Genomic DNA, 15687 nt, shown 5'->3' with positions numbered 1-15687 from the left:
AGAGATTTCAGCATGAATATTTCCTCTCATTTCAATTCACACACATCACCTATCCAGTCAGGTTCCAATGTGAGTTTTATGTTTAAGTAGACTCCCAATATTGCAGCCAGAGTTACAATTGAAACAGACAGCATTTTTATGAGTTTTATGTGCATTCGATGACAAGTTGTAATATTCATGTTTTTCTTATGCTTGCTCTCAAAGTGGAATCCAACTTTAGCATATTTCCACGATAAAATCTGAAAGGCCCCGTATTGCCAATTCTCAGTTCTATCTCGTGTTGCAACACTCAACTTCTAATACATTGCTAAAAATACTGAAGGTAATATTGCATAAAAGACAGTCAAATTAAGAAGCAGATACAACAGTAAAGCAACCATAATGGAGTTGTTTGGCTTGTATTTAAGCACACAAATGATCCAGAACTGAAGTGTGATCCTTTTAGAATCTGCATATAGAATCTTCTGTGGCTCAGATCATCCACAGTGGGTTATGATCTGGCAACTGACACTTCTTTAAAATTTCACCTTCAGCTCTCAATTCCATGCATTATGGACTATACAGACAGATGGATTTTAGTGTGTTTATGTAAGTGCATATGGAGATCACGTAAGAGAATTTGGGGGAAAAATAAGGAGAATACATCAAAGACTTCATTTCAGCATCTTCATGTTCCTGGAGCTGCATCTCTGGTGAGAAAATACATTAACCCCAAGAGAAAAGCAAACATTACAGCTGTTTTTGGTTTGTTCTTAAGCACATCCAAGCTTCCCAATTCTTCAGCTGGGCTGCTGTGAACAGAGAAACTATTTACTTTACAATGTGGTTTACCTTTCCCACATGAATCGTTCACAGCCACACTTACATACGCAAGCAAGTTTTTAGTGTACCAGCTGGAAACTGAGACAAGACTTGAGTGTGGTACTGCTATCACAGGGCAAAGGACTTTCCCCGAGTATGTCCTTAGTGAGGCTGGATCTCCTCATATACATTTCATCTCAGCAAAAACTACATCTGCATGAAAAAAGCCCAACCTACCAACCAAAAAACGTATAAGGTTTAGATTGTCTCCTGCTCTACTTTTAGTTCCCAGTTCCGGAATAAATGAACATCAGATTCTCTCTCTAAACCTCAGAAAGTAAAAGTAGCTTCTAGCAGATATTTAACCCTTTAAAACCTTCCTGTCTGTTACACTCTGGAAGAAAAAAAAAAGAAAGAAAAAAGAAAAAAAAAAACAAAAACAAAAACCAGGAAGAAAGAAAAACAATGATGATAAAATATAAGGTTATCCAGAGCAAGGATACAGCTAGTTCAAAAATAAATACAGATAAGTATAGATGACATTCTAAGCTTTAGTTACCACAAAGTATTAAGATAAAGAAAAGTTCCAAAGAAATGCAGAAACATTTTGTTTGACAATCAAAAATACCTAACACTTACGGGAACTAACTGAATTTTGTCAGGACATTTTTCTTCCCTTCAAAGATACTTTACACCTCTCAGAGCCCACACTGATTGATTTAGCCCCAGCATCATTGCAACACTTCCTCTATCACATGTAAAAAGTAAAAAATCTAATGTACCAGCATACATATCATGAGCTAGAAGCCAGGAAGCAATACTTTTGCAAGTATCCTTTTTCATTGGATACGGTCATGCTAGCCAAATAGGAAGAAACCTGCTACAGATTACCAGTTTACCTTCAGAGGAAAATGATTGTCTTTCACAGTCATTCACACCATTGTTTTTGTCTTTTTCAGCTTGGAACGCTGTCTCAAAGAACCTTCTTCTAACCGCAGCATGTCAAGTGGATCCTAGCAAGCACTGGGAGGTACAGTGGAGAGACCCTCTTCCCTGTATCAAAGTGCTTTGTGCAAAGACTATTACAAAAACCTACGCACACTTAAGAGAGAAAGCACAGCACAGCACATGGAGAAGGAGTTATTTCAACCTCAGTCTAATTGTAACAGTAGATGAGAAGACAATGTGGGGATTCCCTGTTTGCAAACAAAATCTGAATAACTATTGCCTGACATATATTTTCCAATGCTCAGAAAGTTATTTCTAAAACTGTTACCTTGACTCCAAAACCATATCAGCTGGCAGGAAGTCTCAAAAAGGATGCTCTGAGTTTATTTTAAATAGATACTCACACATCCTGACAGGCCTGCATCTCAATCTGCATACTGTTCACACTGCTATTTTTATTAAACTCTACCAAAAAAAGCACCACAACATTTCCAATGAAATCATTTTAGCTCTCTGTGCTATAAGCAGTGTTTCCTAGAAGTCAGCCATATAACACTGGCATTGGGTCACAGGAACTGTTCATCTGAACCTGTACTTGGTCCAATACAAGTCACTAGTAGATGTTTAGAGAAAGACTATTATAAACGGCAAAATTATCTGATACTTTCTGCAGTGTAGCTTTACACCTTCTAGTCATATACAGTATTACAAACTCCCCTGAGCCAGAAGTTAAATACCTTTCATGCTAGAAAGCTGATCCTATTAATGTTACAATTGCACCAGACGCAGAAGTCTCCTTAGACTCCTAATGGTCTGCAGCAAGTTCTGCCAGACCCTAAATGTGCTGGCATTTTCCACACACATGGTACAGACACATTGCTGACATCAGAACAATCACCTCAGCTGAATATTGTGCAGGCACAGCAACTTGCTTGGATGCAAAATCAGGACCACAATTTCCTTTTTTGTTTATATCTTAATTTTCATTCCTGCTATTAACAGAACATGTGACAGATGCAGCTTCCTACTGTACCATAATTTGGTTGAGGGACAACTTTGCTTTGAATAAGTCCCCTAATTTAGTTAAGGACTTATATGTATATGACAACACAAGGCGTGAGGTCCCCCCAACAAATCCTTCAATCTGCCCTCGAAACTCAGAGGTCAGCCTCTATGTACATGTATACGGTAGCTACAGTAAGTGCTGCTCACACACAGTGAGGGAACAGCACAGTCAGTAGCCATGTAGGTGGCCATTATGAGAGTAAAATGTAACCTCTTACTCTAAATCAAAAAATGCGTCCAGACATCATTTTCCAACTTGGCAGACAATTTTGGAAATATATGAGAACATATTCACACTATAGATATTTGCTTTAGCACAGCTCCTGTATAACTAAGGAACAATTTTGGTTCATAAAGAATGATTAAAGCACCAATTATTTTGACTAAACACACGTTTGAAACCCTGAGGCTGGCACGGACATTAAGCCATTAATTCATTATTTAGGTGTCAGTGTGGAAAAATGTCACAAGCTTAAAGGTTTAACAAACACTTCCAAATATTAAAGCAAATGGTTACATTTGAAATTTCAGGCTGTTACACAATTTTATTTATTAGATAGTGTAGATTACCTTTTGTACACACATTGCTTGCAATGTATCCTGGAACAATTTTGAGACGAATAGAATCTAATTGTATTTTAAGCTTAAATTTAAATAAAGGAAGAGAGAAAAGACCCCCTCAAGAGCTTCTGGGAAATCATTTACCAAAATCTTTGAGGCTCAGGTGAAACAAGTTGTGCTGTGGGATTTGAAAGATCTGTTGAAGTGTAAGCTATAAAATCACTTCATCTTGGATGCTTAGAAAGGTGGTTTGGGAAAGAAACTCTACTTTTTCAATGCCTCAGTGATATATGGCGCTGACACTAATGGCTATAAAATCTTATTAGGGAGTGCTGTGAAACTCAAATATATGAGTTTCTTATGTGGAAAGATTTGAGTATTCACATTACAGTGGAAAAGAGGACATGTCCACGTTCATCTCCAGAAAGTGGATTGATTCTGGCAATCTATTCGGGTACATACAAATATCTTAGCTCTCCAGGACTGTGACAGAGACAGGCAAATAGCACAGCACACTTCTAAAGCTCTGGCAAGACTTTCTGATAATTTAATATAAAACTCAACTTTCACTGAAACTCAGCAGTGTGGCCTTTACAAATAATGTCACTAACTAAGGTCTAGGTACTGCAAACTTCAACAACGAAATCAGTGAATCCTTCACTCGTCAGGTTAATTTTAGGATATCAGCTTCATGTTGACTATATAATACTAGGCACTGGGTGCCTGTCAGTGGACTGAATACCACAGCAGAATGAAGCTTAGCAAAGGAAAGAACAATCTCCTCAAAACAGAGGTGGACATGAGGCAAATCTCATGTGTACCTCTGGCTGTCATGGTCTGGTGTGCACTGGTAGGCACCACAATTCTCCCGCAACAAGGCTTTGGCTGCCTGTGCTCAAGGCCTGCTCTAACATTCTGTAGCCTTGCAACCTTTGGTCAGTCTATGGAGAGCAGAGATGTGAGAAGCCTTCTTGGTGTCTCCTATCCTGAGTCCTGAGAGCTGCATTAAAGCTCAGGGATTTGCCCTTAGTCCTGACATTAGCTGTGTGCCTGGCCTATCCATACCTTGGCACTTGAATGATATCAATAAGGCAAATTATACGAATAAGGCATGATTGTTAAGCAAGTGATACAGGGCTTTTAACAGTCCAGTAGAGACATAATCAGATTTTTCTTTGAATTGAATGACTGATTGGAACTCTATACATTCCATTGGAAATTTCACAGAACTGAAAATGAAATGGCAGATCAACAAAAACAAACATACAAAAAAAAAGATTTGTTTTTTTAGAAAACCTGAAACCTATTCTCAAAAGCCTTTATCAAAATGAAAAGCACAGCTGCATAGTTTTTGCTGTTCATAGGACCATGCTTAGACAGTACATCTAAATGCATAGCATTATTTATGATAACTTGTGTTTCCCATAATTTATTCAGCAAATCTCTTCCAAGATGAACATGGTAAATTATTTTTACAAAATAACCCAAGCTGAACTTTAATAATTAAATGAAAAAACTGACATGTGTACTTAATAACTGAAAATGCATGTCTTCACAGGAACACGCATGTAGGTAGGATGAAATACTACTAGTAATCATTCCACACAGTGGAACTACGTGCAGCTGACTCATGAAGAATATCACTGACAAGATGCATGTAGCCCGTGGGCTGTGGGTTGGACATGCCTGGTTTCGAAATAGACCTTGATGCTGGGTTAACAGCCAGAGGAGCTCTCCAGCCTGAGAGTCCCATGGGTGCCATCAAGGTCCCCACTGCATCCAGCCCTGGGGGGCAGGAGCAACCCCACTGGGAGCCAGGGCAGGAGGCACAGATCTGAGGTATGGTTTGGACATGCCTGCTATAAGCCATGTTTAGAAAATGTGCTCTTCAAGAGGCTAACTAGCTAAGGAGACAATAACTAAATTGATAAATCCTCATTAAATTTAGGTAGCGGATTTCCAAAGCAAACATCACCAGTAAGTTATCATATCCCCTTCTAGTCAGGAATTTGAATTACCGCTGCATCTAATATACCCACGTATACAAACATAAGCACAAATTTCCCTCATTAATTTTCCAGTCAAAACAATTCATTTGTTTAAACACAGAACAATTTTAGGAATTCTAGGACACCCTCTCACTCTTACTTTCTTTCCACCTTCCTAACAGGACTGCCTATTCAGTTTTCCACCACTATTATTGACTACTGACATTTGTAATATCTGCAACATTTACCATTTTAGATTCTAAGTTCACTGTTAAGGTCAACATATACTTCTGAATGGCAGAGGCCATTCACTTTCAGAAAGATGAAGCACAAACAATACATGAGCAAAGGATACTCAGATTTAAAACTGAATTTATTAGAGAAGAAGATGCACAGCACTACCGCTTTACCCCAAGTTAAGAGGTACCACTGGGCTTGGATGAAATTCTGGAGCTTTTTTCCACAATTTCACAAAATGTGTATATCCACTCTAATTACCTACAGTTGATAACAATGCACCATGGAAAGCACAGAGAAAACTGACAGAAGGTCAAGGGAAGACTTTACACAGCATTGGTGATGCTCCACTTGAAGTTACGTTCAGGTCTTCCTAGTGGAAGACATGGAGCTACTGGAGTGCATCCAAAAACAGTCATGAAGATGATTAAACATCTCTTACAAGGAAAGGCTGAGAAAATCTGGCTCTCAGATTCTTCTGAAGGGCAATTTTAATGAAGACAGTGGAAGAGTACATGTAGGTGTGGGTTTTATAAAACACTTTTCATCATATACAAGCAGTAAGAATACCAGCTGGATCTTCTGATCCTGTTACTTAAAAAAAATAATCTGAAGAAATACACACAATCACTCTATACTAACAAGCAGCACAGCATCAATTTCAGCATGGTTCACAGTGCTAAGATGCCAAGTATGTAGTACTTGGTACTTCTACAAATTCCAGACATTACTTGCATATGAACTGACACTGAAAATCATGGGCTCCTGTTTGCTGCTATACATACAGGATTTTATTTTATTTTATTTTATTTTTTGCATTAATCAAAAAACAAAGAACTCAATTTACACATATTAGTCTGCAATTAAAGTGGCACAGATCTACATAAAGTTTGTAAAATAACAATCACTGCTAAAGACAACAGTAAAAAAATAATCAAAACCAGCTTTGCATGTTTAGTTCTTCCTTTAAAACTGTCTTCTAATGCTTCTTTCAGCCTTATAAATCCAAAATTTTATATCTAGATTTCCCTTCTTTGTTCTGTGGAACTGAGAAGTTTTAGACTTCTTAACTTGCTTGCTAAAGAAATGTAATAACAAGGTTTTATCTGAATGTGATGATCTTTCAAGAGGAGATGGTTGGCTCTACAATCCTAGGATCTAGACTTCTGAGGCCAGCTGAAAACACTGGAACAAAATCAAATTCCAGATATAATGATGGGCCTAGGAACCATCTCCTTCAGTGCATATGTCTCATGGTCTTGCTTGTTCAGCTGCATTTCACAGCCCATGGTGCAAGTCTAGGTTGACAGAGCACAGATAAGAGAAGAGCCATTGCAGCATCACACTGCTAGAACTGCAAACCCTGAAAAGAAGCTGTCTCAGTTAGCAGGTTGGCCAAGTGGCTGGAGTTACTTAAACAGGTCTTCAGGGTTGTTTCTATTTGCTCAAGAGTCTCAGCAACCTCTGAAATAAACCATGCTGGAAGGGTGCACAGGTGGTTTTAAATTCTTAGTTCTCCTCCCCACAGGCCAGATTTGCTGTTCACCTCTAGAAAGAAACTCTCCCTCGGTATCTTTTGCTGGTGTTGAGTAGTCTGGAGCAATGTTTATTTATCTAACTTTGATGACAATCAGTCCCAAGGCCCTTAGCATGCTGCTAATTTATTCTTTTCCCATGAGAAGAAAATTATTTCTTTCGTTATTCTTAGCAGCTTTCAAACAAAGTGAGGGTCCCTCTGGCTGCAAGGTAATTACAGAGCTACTGCTCACCTAAATCCTCTGTTTGCACAGTGCAGTTTTAGTATGCACTACATCCTTGCCTCCCTTTAAATGTTTCTGTAATCAAAGGCAACGTTGCCAAAAAGATGTTGCAAGCTGAACAGAAAAATATTTACTTGCATGAGTAAGCTGGCTAATTACTTGGGCAATCTCACAAAAAATATACTTTCTGTAAGTTATATTTAGGCATGGAAAAAGTAACCATAAAGCCAAGTATGAAGAGGAAAAGAAGTACCGTTAAAATACAAGCATTAATTTAAACATGAGAATTCCATACTTTTTATTTGAAATAAAAAGGAGATTCGTGCAAACACATCCCTGCTTGTGAATAGACAGTTATTGCAAAACTGCAGCTTAGCTGCTGAAAGCATTCTCATGCATGGATACACTGCTTGAAAAAAATAAATAAGCAGATTCAGACTGTGCTGTTAAGCCATTTACCAGCCCCAACAAGAACTGTGAGTGCAATTAAGCTCTGCAGCTTCTGCTGTATTACTTCAGAGATGTAGGGAACTCTAATTTCCTACAAGCAAACAACTCTGCAGGCTTGTATTAACAGAAGTCATATAGCTTCATCTGCTTCTATCACATCTACTTAGGTCTTACTCAACTATGTTCTGTTTTCAAGAAATCCAGTCTGGGTCAGTAGAAGCAGAGAGAGAAGACAGGCTTCTGTTCAACAGGGTTGTTAAGGCACTAGTTGGAACAACACTAATGCCTTTTTCCTTACAAGGAAAGATACCTGTTTCTTTTATACATTCTAATCCTAAAACATAAAAGAAATCTGAAAACTCTAGCTCTGCTTATGCAAGCCAGAAGTTACACTAATTCCTTGATATTCAATTACATTTTCACGTGTAAATTTAAATGAGACATTTCATTCTACCACCTGGTTTCCAGACTCTTCAGCCCCAATTGGTTTGGTAACAGAGTTCTTCCTGTTCATTCAGATATTCTGGCTATTAATTCATAACGAATTTCCCTTCCATTGCTTTGCATTGTGTCTTCCTGGTGGTCCTTCATTTAGTCTCCATTCCAACTCAGTTCTGTTTGCCAGGTACTGAATGCCCTTGAGCTGTGTTACATCACCCACAACTGCAAATAGTTTGCAGTGATCACTCTTGGCCCAACTTTAATAAGAATGCTGTAGAAGAGACTGGTCATTCCATTTTGGATTTTAGTGTTTGGGTTACTCATGTTTCCATAAGATTGTGCACCGGAAACAAAACAATTGCTAAATTAGATTTGTAGCCTTAATACATGAAGTTCATCTTCACTGAAAAAAGATTCCTGCTGCACCTGAACTCAGCTGCAAAGCACCTCGAATCCCTCAAATGATAAATATGTACTTTGAAGTAGTAGGGCCGGGATAGTGATCCCTGATGTGCGTCAGGTAACCACTGTAGGCCTGGTAATGGAAGTGTACGGGTTATGCAGCAAGCAAACCCAGTGTAGTGACTGAATAAAACCAGCTGGGACTGGCTGGGATTCTTGCGTAGGTGGCCAAGCAAGGCACACACACACATCCTATTCACTGGTGGCCAGTTAATTCCCAGCACTCTGACAAGCACAGACAGTTGCCCCAGTGGCTACTTGGCATCTCAGTTCTCTATTCTAGTCAAATGTGGTCCCCTTTTGCTACCCTACCCCAGCTAATTAGCTGCCCTATGCTTGTTCTGCAGTGGCTGGCTTTTCAGCACACTAGAGCACTGTGCTTAAGGTTGAACAGTAAAAATAAATGCTTAAATAAAGGAATGGTGTCGGAGTCAGGGAAAGGTTCACTCAACAGTGATCTTGGGCAGCACAGAATCATAGAATCATGAAGGCTGGAAAAGATCTCCAAGATCACCTGCTCCAAGAGACAGAGGGAAGTATGAAATTTTATTGAACAATAAACCTTCTTGCTGTATGAGCCTGGGGCTGTGTGCCATGGCCACTCAAAGGGCCTGTGGGAAAACACGGTTCTGGCACTTGTGATTGCTGTGAAACATTGATGCTGAGCACATGAGATGTGGGGGGGACTGGAGTGTGCATCCATGCTGGAGAAATCCCAGGAACATGTGATGGAGCTGGAGTGCTGCTGGCACACGTTGCAATGAAACAGCACGTGAGGACGGCGCATTGTGATGAGCAAGCAGTGGATGACGGCATCGCTGTGGGACGGGTGGTGATGTCCCCCAGTGAAGGTGAGGCCTGGCAACACGGCCAAGCCCTGGTTTGTGACATCTCCGTGCGATGGATTGTGACTGCTTGGCCCACGCTGCTCCAATGCGGGCGCAGCAGCCCAGCCCAGCAGTTCGTGCCTGGCCTCCAACCGAGCGAGTGTGCGAGGACTGGAGTGTGGACAGGGCGAGTTTTGGAGCTGGAACGTGATCTGGGTGTTGCTTGCGCAGCACTCAGCCGCCGTCCCAGAGCCTCTTGAGCTGTACCCCGACCCTGCTGGTTGCAGGCGTCTGGGACATCTAGGAGAGGAGCGTGCAGCAGCGCAGGTGGCAGCGTGGCAATGCCTCGTGCCTGGACTCCAGTTGAGCACAGCAGCGAGACTTGGAGCACTGAGCGACTTGGTTGTGTTGTGCTGTGTGGCTGCTGGCACCAGTTCTTGGTGCCCATCCCACAGTATCACCAGAATTTCCCCAAGCCCTGCCTGGATCAGGCAGCTGGGGCTACGCAGGCTGTGCTTGTAGGAGCAGAGGTGAGGGGTGCAGGCCATGGCTCCTACAGTGGCTGGAGGGGAACAGGACTGGGAGGGATTGACGGCGAGGGACCGGGGCAGCGAGTGACCGTGGCCTCTCTCTCTCTCTTGCAGTTGGTAACACCTTCTGCCTGCTGCAGCACCTGTGAGGGGAGCAGCTTCCCGACCTCAGCTCTCCCCAGCCCACCGAACAGCCCGGGCCATGGATGCGACATCCGACTGGACCTGCCCATCTGTGGGCAAGTACGGAGGATGTGGCTTACGTGACCCCCTGCCAGCACCAGCTGTGCTACGGCTGTGCCATCTGGTGGGCTAACAAGAAGCCGAGTTGTGCCGTATGCGGGCACAAAATCGATACCATCCGATACTCGGTGAGGTCGGACGACGATTACCTCGAGTGTGCTGTCCCGCAGCCCGCAGCACACTCAGATCACGACCTGCAGGACGAGCAGGGGCCTGCAGAGCCGGTGCTCATCCCACCTGAGCACAATTTCCCAGCCGAGGTCTGGGCTGCATTTTTCCAACAACATCCGGAAGACCTCGGACCCCTGCTCCAGTGGCTGCAGGAGGAGATCCAGCAGACATCCAGCGATGACTGGTGGGAAGTCTACGTGGGACAGTGCACCACCGTGACTTCCTGTGCCAGCACGGGCTGGACCAGGAGGCCTTGGTGCAGGCGCTGCAGATGACCACCAGTGGTGACGTGGTGCCCTTCGTCAGAAGGCTCATCAGCACCGCTGCAGCCCTGTACGGTCCCACGATCCGCCACCAGCTTGACCACCAGGACACCCATGCTGCTGGAGGGAGGGAGGACAGTCCTGCAGCCAGCTCCATCAACAGCACCTCCCATCAGGAGCCTCCTGCCTCGGGCCCAGGCCACTCCACCAGCCACACTGGGCCCAGTACCGAGGAGCTGCCCAGCAGCTCTACTGGGGTCCCTGGGTACCCCAGCACCACGGCGCCCTCAGTGGAGGGAGCCGCAGGAGGAGCCGGGGCAGGCGGCGGCAGCGGGCCCCTCCGCCCAGGGCACGGACCGCTCGCCTGGGGGGCCCCACGCCCCCCGAAGAGGAAGGCCCGCAGCAGCCCCCAGGACTCTGCGCCGCCCTGCAAGAGGCGGCCCCGGCGGCGGCACTAGGCCGGCACCGCAATGCCGTCACAGCACGGCTCCGGCGGGCTGGGGGAACAACATCTACCTCTCGGCCTGCTGCTTATAACACCTAATAAACATCTGTTACAACGAAGAAGAAAGAGTCTCTGTGTTATTGACAAGGCTGTTGGCATTGCTGTCCCTACCCATGCTGCTTTCTCACCCATTCAGTACTGGAGGTGGGCACAGAAACACAACTTTATTTCCTCCACCATAAGTAGGCATACTTGACAGCCATAGCAAAACATACAAAGGCACAACAGGTTGGAAATGGAGCAACACTTTACTCCAGCATCACATATAAGGCGCAGTGGGGGGGAAGACAGATTTCTGCACCTGCGGGTGGAACACCTCCAGGCCATAACTGCAGCCGGCCACAACAGCTGGAAATGACTCCACAGAAAAGCCTGGTGGGAAAACATGGTTCTGGCACTTGTGATTGCTGTGAAACACTGATGCTGAGCACATGAATGGAGTGGTCAGCCATGCTGGAGACATCCCAGGAACATGTGCTGGGGCTGGAGTGCTGCTGGCACACGTGCAGCACGTGAGGCTGGCGCATAGTGATGAGCAAGCAGTGGATGACGGCGTCGCTGTGGGACAGTGATTGGTGATGTCCCCCAGTGAAGGTGAGGCTGGCAACATGGCCAAGCCCTGGCTGTTATGTGACATCTCTGTGCCATGGATTTGGACTGCTTTGGCCACGCTGCTCTAATGCGCACAGCAGCCCAGCCCAGCAGTTCGTGCACTGCCTCCAACCGAGGCGTGTGTGCAGGGACTTGGAGTGTGACAGGGCCGACAATTCGGGAGCTGGAACGTCTCTGGCGGTGCTGCTTGCTGCATGCTCTCAGGTGTGCCGTCTCAGAGAGCATTTGTTGCTGTACCCCCGACCCTGCTGGTTGCAGGCGTCTGGGACATCTAGGAGAGGAGCGTGCAGCAGCGCAGGTGGGCAGCGTGGCATGCCTGACGCAGAAGCTGGGGGTGCTTCTTGAGGGACCCTCCCCAGGCAGACTCTGGCACATGAGGTCTTTTGTTCCTCCTCCCAGCATGACACCTGCTGTAACAGCATCCAGCGGTGGACGAGCACCAGGCCCCAGTGCCGCTCTGCAAACAGGGTGTGCAGTCCATCATCCACACTGTGCGGGAGGACAACAGTCACATGCTTGCCCTCAGGCCAGCCAAAGTGGCATCCCTTGTCACATACTGAACCTGTCTAGCTTTGCCATGGCATCCTGTAGCACCAAGTAACCACAAGTTGGCTACAAGTTTCATGGGCAGTAGAAACGTAGAATCTTTATTTCCCCAAATGTGTCACAATTACAAAGACAAATAACAAAATGATGGAAGGTGGTGGAGGCCCAGGCTCATTCCCCAATACATGCATGGCTGAGGTCACCAACCAAGGGGTTGTGATGTCAGCAATGGAGATGACTGTGACCTCACCAGCCCTCCCTGTACAGATTTGGGCTCTGGCAGAGGCCAGCGTGCACTCGTGCCTGGACTCCAGTTGAGCACAGCAGCAAGACTTGGAGCACTGAGCGACTTCGTTGTGTTGTGCTGTGTGGCTGCTGGCACCATTTCTTGGGTGCCCATCCACTAGTACCACCAAGTGTTCCCCCAGCCTCTGGATCAGGCTGCCTTGGGGGCTACCAGGCTGTTGCTTGTAGCAGCAGAGGTGAGTGGTGCAGGACATGGCCCCTGCAGCAACTGGTAGGGACCAGGACCAGGAGGGATTGCTGATGAGGGACCAGTGCACGAGAGGGGGGGGGGGAAAACCATGTCCTCTACTCTCATCTTTTGTAGTTCGTAACACCTTCTGCTCTGTACAATGCACCTGTAGGGGAGCGAGCTTCCCAACCTCAAGCTTCCCACCAGCCCACCGCGACCAGCCGCGCGCGCATGGACGTGCCATCAACTTGGACCTGCCCATCTGCGGGGCAAAATACCGGGAGGATGTCACCTACGTGACCCCTGCCAGCGACCAGCTTGCTACGGCTGTGCATTCTGGCTGGGCTAACAAGAACGACCGAGTGTGGCGTAGTCGGCACAAAATTGACACCATCCGATCTCGGTGAGGTCGGAAGAGGATTACCTGGAGTGTGCTGTCCCGCAGCCCGCAGCGCACTCAGGTGACGGCTGCAGGACGAGCAGGGGCCTGCAGAGCCGGTGCTCATCCCAGCTGAGCACAACTTCCCAGCCGAGGTCTGGGCTGCCTTCTTCCAGCAACATCCGGAAGACCTCGGACCCCCTGCTCCGATGGCTGCAGGGAGAGATCCATGAGGTGTCCAGCGACGACTGGTGGGAAGTCTACGTGGGCACAGTGCACCACCGTGAACTTCCTGTGCCAGCATGGGCTGGACGAGGAGGCCTTGGTGCAGGCGCTGCAGCTGAGCACCAGCGGCGACGTGCTGCCCTTCGTTAGGAGGCTCATCAGCACCGCTGCAGCCCTGTACGGCCCCACCATCCGCCACCAGCTGGACCACCAGGACACCCGTGCTGCTGGAGGGAGGGAGGACAGTCCTGCAGCCAGCACCATAACAGCACCTCCCATCAGGAACCTCCTGCCTTGGGCCCAGACCACTCCAACAGCTGCACTGGGCCCAGTAACGAGGAGCTGCCCAGCAGCTCTACAGGGTACCTGGGTACCCCAGCACCATCACAGCACCCTCAGTGGAAGAGCAGCACGGAGCCAGGGCAGGCGGCCACAGCGGGTCCCTCTTCCCAGGGCAGCGACCGCTCGTCTGGGGGGCCCCGGCGCCCCCCGAAGAGGAAGGCCCGCAGCAGCCCCCAGGACTCTGCGCCGCCCTGCAAGAGGCGGCCCCGGCGGCGGCGCTAGGCCGGCACCGGCACTGCTGTCAGAGCATGCTCGTGGGCTGGGAGGCCAACATCTACTACCTCTAGCTGCTGCTTATTATATCTAATAAACATCAGTTACAACTAAGAAGAAAAAATCTTTTCTGTTACTGACAAAGCGATTCGCGTAGCTGTTCCTACCCATACTACTTTCTCACCATTCCAGGTACTGGAGGGTGGCAACAGAAAACACAACTTTATTTTCTCCACCTATCAAGTAGGCATACTTGACAGCCATTAGCAAAACATACAAAGGCACAACAGGTTGGAAATGGAGCACACTTTACTCCAGCAATCACATCATAAGGAGCAGTGGGGGGGAAGACAGATTTCTGCACCTGGGGTGGAACACCTCCAGGCCATACTGCAGCCGGGGCCACACAGCTGGAAATGACTCCACAGAAAAGGCCTGTGGGAAAACATGGTTCTGGCACTTGTGATTGCTGTGAAACACTGATGCCTGAGCAGCACAATAGAATGGAGTGGGCAGAAGCGCTGGAGAAAGCCCAGAAATGTGTGGTGGAGCTGGAGTGCTGCTGGCACACGTGCAGCAGGTGAGGCCGGCACATGGTGATGACCAAGCAATGGAAGGCGTCATCGCTGTGGGACGGGTGGTGATGTGCCCCAGTGAAGGTGAGGCCTGGCAACACGGCAAGGCCCTGGTTGTGACATCTCCATGTATGGGTTGGTGACTGCTTGGCCCACGCTGCTCTATGCGGGCGCAGCAGCCCAGCCCAGCAGTTCGTGCCTGGCCTCCAACCGAGCGAGTGTGCGAGGACTGGAGTGTGGACAGGGCGAAATTTGGAGCTGAAACGTGCTCTGGGTGCTGCTTGCGCAGCTCTCAGGTGCCGTCTCAGAGCCGCTTGTGTTGTACCCCGACCCTGCTGGTTGGCAGCAGGCAGCCGGGACATCAAGGAGAGGAGCGTGCAGCAGAGCAGGTGGGCAGCATGGCAATGCCTCATGCCAGGACTCCAGTTGAGCCTAGCAGCGAGACTGGAGCACTGAGCGATTTGCTCGGGTTGTGCTGTGTGGCTGCTGGCACCAGTTCTTGGTGCCCATCCCACAGTATCACCAGTGTTCCCCCAAGCCCTGCCTGGATCAGGCAGCTGGGGCTACACAGGGCTGTGCTTGTAGGAGCACAGGTGAGGGGTGCAGGACATGGCTCCTACAGTGGCAGGAGGGGAACAGGGACCGGGAGGGTTTGCTGATGAGAGACTGGGACAGTGAGTGACCGTGGCCTCTCTCTGTCTTTTGCAGTTGGTGACACCGTCTTTCTGCCTGCTGCAGCACCTGTGAGGGGAGCAGCTTCCCGACCTCAGCTCTCCCCAGCCCACCGCACAGCCCAGGGCCATGGACGTGCCATCCAACTGGACCTGCCCCATCTGCGGGCAAATCCGGGAGGATGTCACCTACGTGACCCCCTGCCAGCACCCAGCTGTGCTACGGCTGTGCCGTCTGGTGGGCACAGAAGAAACCGAGTTGTGCCGTATGCGGGCACAAAGTCGCCACCATCCGATACTCGGTGAGGTCGGACGAGGATTACCTGGAGTGTGCTGTCCCGCAGCCCGCAGCGCACTCAGATCACGGCCTGCAGGACGAGCAGGGGCCTGCAGAGCC

This window comes from Coturnix japonica, chromosome 2 (assembly GCF_001577835.2).
Source record: "Coturnix japonica isolate 7356 chromosome 2, Coturnix japonica 2.1, whole genome shotgun sequence".
Taxonomy (NCBI): Eukaryota; Metazoa; Chordata; class Aves; order Galliformes; family Phasianidae; genus Coturnix; species Coturnix japonica.
Note: the sequence above shows the minus strand (reverse complement) of the source record.